Below are 6,758 nucleotides of genomic sequence, written 5' to 3' on the forward strand. Positions count from 1 at the left end.
TCTCAAAGTTTAAGATAGCTTCCCAAATATAAGCATGCTTTACTATCAATTTCAACACAAGTGATACATGGTTGTCATAAAATGCAGATAAAGTTTACTATCAATGTTTACATACTAAATACTTCCACAAAACATTTTTACTTCTGGAAACAAAGGGAGGAAGTTATAGGCAAGTAATCTAAAATAGAAAATTCACAGAAATGTGAAGAAGTACGAAAGGTCATGTCCTACTAAGTAGTTACATAAGCATACACTTTCCACAACAGTATTTTCAGCATACTAGCTTGGTCTCCATTAAGGGAGAGCGTCAAGTTATGAAGTCCCTAAACACAGTACAAGCTAGCAAAATAACAAACACACAGTTAAGAGACTGCAACTAGCAAAGGTGGGCTACCCCAAACAACCCCAGAGGCAAAGTGTTAGAATGGGTAACCCTGGCACCACCAGGGAAAAACCCATGGAAGAATTAAACCATTTACAATACAAGGAATCCAAACACAAAATATGAAGTGCAACCTAGGTGAGCACCAGCATTCCACCACACATCCAAGTCAAAGCTGAGTCTTCAACAAGCCCAGTGAAGCACCCAAGCCCTATCCATGCAAAATCAAAAGTCGGCTGTTCAGAAGCCCCAGCTAAACAGATGATACTAACTGCACATCTACGCTGCGTAAGAACATAATCTTATGGCACCTCACGTGAATTTTCTGGGAATTGTAGAGAATAATGCAACTACTTTTTCCATACCCTACAATAAGACCCCAGGTGTTCACCTATTACCAGAAAGAAAAAAAGCAGAATCACAAAGGCCAGTGAGAGAAACTGGGAGAGTACGCTGGAAGAAGGATCACTTGTATTTGTCTTACTATAAACTTTGATTTCTCTGGCTACTATCAAAAGCTGGATAATAAACTACACTTCAGCCTGACCCCTTTAGAATCAGTCTCACTTTCTGATGTTTCAATATGATGAAAGAAAAGAAGAGTCAGAAAAGGGAAGCTCTAAGGGTCAAAGGCATATATAGCAGACAACAACTATGGGGAACTTCCAACTTCATGTTAGTCTTTTGGGGCTTGACAAAGTATTTTCTTGAACATTTTGATCAAGTCTTTCCCCTCTCCCCTCACATTTTTTATACATCCCTATAGCAATAAACAGTAACAATTAACATTCAAAACAATCACCTAGTGACTTTTCTACAGTGCCCTTAGTCATTTTCATTCCTCATTCTTGTTTCCTCAAAATCATTGAACAGTTCTCTCCAAGAATAATTCCAGCTAGCAGTTCCCAATTTCTTGGAAGTTTATACTGCCAACACTAACTATTAACAATTAGGAACAAGTATAACAGGAATAAAAATACGTTTTTACTATAGAAGTGTACATCTATGAGCAAACACAAACTCTGTTTACATGAACAGGAAGGACTAATATCTCCAAGGACTAGTCTTCACTACACCACCTGATCTGAGTTTCAATTCAGGTTTTACTCCCAGACCAACTGCTGGCACATACAAAAAGTTCTCTTTCAACTCCATTGCTGTTTTGCACTCCAACGCTCTCAAACACTTAAATCCAAGCTGAAAATGTTTATACTTACAAGCTACAGATATTGCATTAATATCTTGAAGAAGCAGGCGGTGAAGAACTGCCTAAAAAAGCTGCAACTCTTCCCACCTTCTCTGCTAAGATTGCACAAGTATCTGGGCAGTCACACACTGAAAGAGACCGGACAGCTTAAGTGACTGACAACTAACAAGAAAGGAGGATTAGAGCATTTCTTCAGCCAGTTCAGCACTGGATTACACAAGCACCTATGTTAGCACAATAAATGTATGTAACACAGACAAAAACAAGCAGCTACAACTGGGGGCAGCTATTGCTTATGCAGCACTGCCACCAAGAAGTTACTTGTAAGGGTTCTCTTCAAAATAACAGGAAATAGTGAAAGTATACACCAGCAGAACAAAATGAAATAAAGGGTTCACAGAATGGAAAAATAAAATCCTTTTTCTGCCACATGCATTTCAGATGGGTCAGTCTAAGTCATATAATCTAGTATTTGTCTCTCACCAACACCTAAAAAAAAAAAAATCAGGCTCCTATGAAAAAAAGTATCAGTTTGTAGCATTCAAACTCTTAATAAAGGGAAATATACCAGTACCTTATTTAAGTACAAAGAAAAATACTCCAAATTATTTTTGCAAGCTTATTTTAAAAGTTTAGCCAGTTATTGAATTTCTCCACCTAATTCTAAATTAAAATTCTGGATCTTGTATTTTATATATAAATACACACACACAAAGACAATGCATTAGATTATTTGCATTTTATTTTCACACCAATTTGCCTGAAAAGGCCTGAGAACTGAAAAGGCATAGCAAAGCCTTCATCCTAAATTAAAATTTTGGGAGTGGAATAAAGGGTTAGCAAAGAGAAAAAATTAACATACATACTTTTTTTTATTGTAACGTATTTGTTAGAAATACAAATGTGTGTATACAATATGTGTATTGGAACATATCTGTGGATCTCAGCAAAACCATTTTGTCTAATTTCAGAAAAAACACAATAATAGTTTGCATACACAATAGAAGCACAAATTAGAACCATCTTACTTATTATGCTGAAATAGTAGAGAACAAAACTCTAGATCCCTGTGAACTGCAGTAATCAAGTCAATATATCTAAATTGAATTACTTTGAACTGTTTTCCACTGGAGAAATTTCAGAAAGTGCATATTGCTGTAGAATTTATAATCAAAACATTCAAAAATACCTGGGGACATGCCACTATTATACCACTGTAAGGCCATAATGCTACATGAGTAATTGTGCTGAATAGAAAAGCAGTGTATTTCAATGTACTACTTTTTAAATGTAACTACTTTTTAAATAAGACATTGCTGGGGAGGGGGTGGTGGTGCACTTCTAGTTAAGATAGAAACCTTACAATAAAAGGGTCTATTTGCGTAAATAGTAGTGAAGATTATCAAGATGAACTAAACAATTATTTCGCACTAAAAGTCAATCCTTAGATTCTCAGACAAAGCCTTAACTCTCACTCTTTTTCTTTCCAAAAGGAAAAATAAGGTTAACCTATCAAATGCATGGACAACTGCAACAGATCAGCATCTGAAATATGAGTCGTGTTTCAGGGATGACAAGAGTAAGAAAGCAGACGGCTGTGACTCATCTGACTTTGTGGCAAAAACTAATTTTTCCTCTGTCCACTTAAAACCATTAGGAAGACCCTTGTCCCGCTATTCTTTCCAAAGAACAAGAAATGTCCCACCAAATAAACAATATAGTAGAGGTTTTCCACAAGGGCCTTAATCATCTTTCAGAGTAATCTAGTTAACTAAGCAGGTTTTGAAAAACAATTTATTTCTTTATTTATGTACTGTTTACAAACAGTCACCAAACTAACTACTTTTTCAGCTTCACAAAGTCCCCTCTTGGAACATTTCTGATATCAAAATTAACCAAACACCTTAAAAACAATGGAGGTATTTTCTATTAATCTATACGTAGGTTTTGTTTCTTTTTAAAGTTAAGAGTACAGAAAAAGGGGAAATAAATCAATTTCAAACTCTTTTCAAATATGTCAGGCTTTGCTTATGAACCATGACTCTGTCAAAGAAGAACGAACCCCTTCAGCAATCCGAGTTACAATAATGGCTCCTTTAATAGCTGTACCAGTATAACAGAGTAAGGTCGAAGCTGGAACAAACTGCCAAAGGTACAAATTTCAAAAAACACATCTTACTAAAAGATACTTGAAAACATCTTAATCTCCATTAAAAGGACACCTCTATGAAGCTCAGTGTTAATACTTGAAACATGTATTTTAATATTCACTTAGAAGGTCAAAATTAAAATTCATGGGGAGAAACTGAGAGCTATTACAGGAAAGATGAGTATAGCTAGCAGTCAAAAGAGAAAAGAAAAATCCAGTGTTGCACTTTGACACATTTTTGCATCCATTTGTTTAAGAGTGGTACTGCTTTTGATACCAAGATCAAAAGTGCGAATATAACATATCAGTCCATTGGGTACATAAAATGGGTATAATCCGATGATAAATTAATCTAGACTGGAAATCAGAAGGTGTGTAATTACTAAGGTCAGTCAAGTTTGAAACAGCCTTCCAATTATAGCAGAAGTAATAACAATATACAACTGATTATTTTTAAATTAGAGCTGAATAAATTTATAAAAGCCCCTGTCTAACAATGCCTAGATCGTTCCTTGAAATTAAGGAATCAACAAAAAGTTTAGAGAGAAGAAAGAATATGCAAAGGAGAGAGCAGGAGAAAACCACAGCTACTTCTGTGGACACATGGAAGAAAAATAGAGACATAGAGGTGGCTCTTAAAAAGCAGCAGTCCGTTTAATGTTGCCGAAAGTAAATAAAAAAGACAAATTACGCCATGGCTTCATAATCAATGTAAGGCAGTACTGACAGAAGAAGAAGAGCTCCTACCACCCTTACTATCATTTGCTACCTTCACCACAAGTGGCATAAGCCAATGAAAAACACAGAGTAGCTTCTTTTAGCAGTAGTGCCTTCTTATGCTAACTTACTGACCATAAAACCATGACCCAGGTTAAGTGCATCACCCATCGCAACTTACCTAACTGTATCAGGACTGCAGTTATGCTCTCCTCCCTACCAACAACACACTACTTCCTCCTCTGGACTGAGACAATGTCCATATGACCCGATAAGCGCGCTGGTTCAGGAAGTTGTTCTAACCAAAAAGTAACTCGTGAAAGAAAAAAAAAGAAACAAAAGTACTACTTTTTGACCCAATTAGTTCTCTTACCTCACTTCCTGGATGTGGAAGTCCCATTGATGACACAAAGGAAGGAGCAGCCACAACTCAGACTGTCTTCAAACACACCAGGAACTTGGTTTCCACAGAAACCCACATTATACCCTGGATCTTTTTGCAATCCCATTACTAACATTACTAAATCTTAACCTGTGAATCACTTTTTAAAGGACCAAATGCTATTTTTAACCAAGCTATACATTTCACTGTAACCATCTTAAAGAAAACACTGCAGAGTACTTCCAATAATGCTCCAATTTAGTTTCAATTCTTACAACACCAGAGTCAATTTGTGCTTAGTGTGTGTACCTATATTTGTAGTTCCTTCAAATTTAAACTGCAAGCTAACCTCTTAATTAGTATCGTTAATACCATACAACCCACATAAACAAACACTAGTGGCTACAATCCTACTTAAAACCTAGACACTGGTATAACTTGCAGAACGAATCTTATACCCCCAGTAAGACGTGGAGCATGAGTTAGTCTGACAGGTACTCAGGATTTTGGCCTGTATCACAGAAATTCAATCAAATAAAGCCACATTACCTTTCCAGAATTTAAAGGGATAAAAAAAATGTTGCCTGTAACATCATCAAGATCTCTCTTTGGAGACAAAAGGACAGCTGCTCTTCTCCAAAGTTTTATTTGAAAAGTCACTGACATGGTTGTGAGACTACAGCTTGACAGTGAAAGAGAAAAGCAACGCTTACCTAAGCAAGCTATTTCTTATTTGTTGCTGGATTTGTTTCTGTTTTAAAAAAAGTCGACACTTTACATCTTTTTTTTCCTCTTACACAAAAGAACAGATACATGCATGCATGCAGCTATGAAATGTGAGGTTATGATTTATTTACAACACTATCAAAAACAGGCAATCTTAACAACACAGCTTTGAAAGAGTGACAGCAAGAGCAAAGTACATGCCACACTTCAGAAACTTACAAATGAGCAGAGTTGCCAAGTCCATTTCATTCAGAGTGCCATACCCACTTCAGATGGTTTCAGCAGGTTTTGAAGTACTCTATCTAAAGACAAGGATTTTTGTACCGGATCACGGTTAGGGAGGGCCTAACTGTGGAAGGGGGCTTGAAAAAAAAAAAAAAAAAGAAAAAGAGAAAAGAAAAAAAAAAACTAACCCCACAGAAAAACCAAACATCGATTAATTTGAGCCATGTAGACAGCAGATTTAGGACAGTAGTTTGCTAGTTTTGGCTCCTGGGAAGTGACTTCACTTTTCCCAAGGAGGAGGAGGAAGGGAGATTAACACTTCCACAACCCTCTCCCTTCCCTCACCACGAAAACAACTTTATTTTTTAAATCCCCCACTTTCCTCCAGCTCCGCTTCTCCTGAAGCAGCATTATCCAGCCACGCACAGGGAACTGCCCCCCCAGCACAAACACAAGAAAACACCAAGAAGCGGCACCATCCCCCGAACAGCCACGCACCTCGTGCCTCCTCCCTCCTTCCTCCGCCGCCGCCGTGAGGGGTGCCGGGGCAGGCAGCCGGCGGCTCCCGGGGCCGCGCAGCCGGCCCGGAGGCGGTGGCCGTGCCGACAGGGCCCGCCGAAGGAGGAAGCCACCTCAGGTCACTGGGCGCTGTCACCCCGTGACACGGGGCGGGTGGGGCGGACCGTCGCCCTCCTCCCGCCCCGCCGGTTCTCCTGAAGGAGCGACGACGCTTCCCGCCTCCACCCCTCACGAGACCCCCACCCGCTCCCCTCCCCTCACCCCAGCGAAGAAGGCCCGAGGCAGCGCCCCCCTCTCTCACCGGTGGCAGCCAAGCTGTCCTCCCCGGTCTGCCGCCGCCTCCAGCCCGTCCCCAGCCTGCCTCCGCCACCGGCTCTCTGTTCAGGGGAGCGGAGACGGGGAGCCCGGGCGAGAACGGCTCGGCGGGCCGCGCAGCCGCCTCAGGGCCGGG

General features: G+C 39.7%; 1 protein-coding gene across 6 annotated transcripts in view; it reads right to left on the reverse strand.

Moving 5' to 3' along the window:
- RABGAP1L (RAB GTPase activating protein 1 like) overlaps nucleotides 1-6,750 on the reverse strand; it is a 254,532-nt gene extending 247,782 nt beyond the window's left edge. For 2 of the 6 annotated variants that reach the window (XM_072866788.1, XM_072866794.1), the window contains exons 1-2: nucleotides 6,609-6,750; nucleotides 5,783-5,865 (exon numbers count right to left, since the gene is read on the reverse strand). The gene's annotated coding sequence lies outside the window, so the exon portion shown is untranslated. Of the gene's footprint in view, nucleotides 1-5,782; nucleotides 5,926-6,286; nucleotides 6,420-6,608 lie in introns of those variants that run through there. The other 4 variants (XM_072866789.1, XM_072866790.1, XM_072866792.1 and 1 more) reach the window with 4 other exon arrangements.
- Nucleotides 6,751-6,758: the final 8 nt, after the last annotated feature.

This window comes from Ciconia boyciana, chromosome 7 (genome assembly GCF_034638445.1).
Source record: "Ciconia boyciana chromosome 7, ASM3463844v1, whole genome shotgun sequence".
NCBI classification, from domain to species: domain Eukaryota; kingdom Metazoa; phylum Chordata; class Aves; order Ciconiiformes; family Ciconiidae; genus Ciconia; species Ciconia boyciana.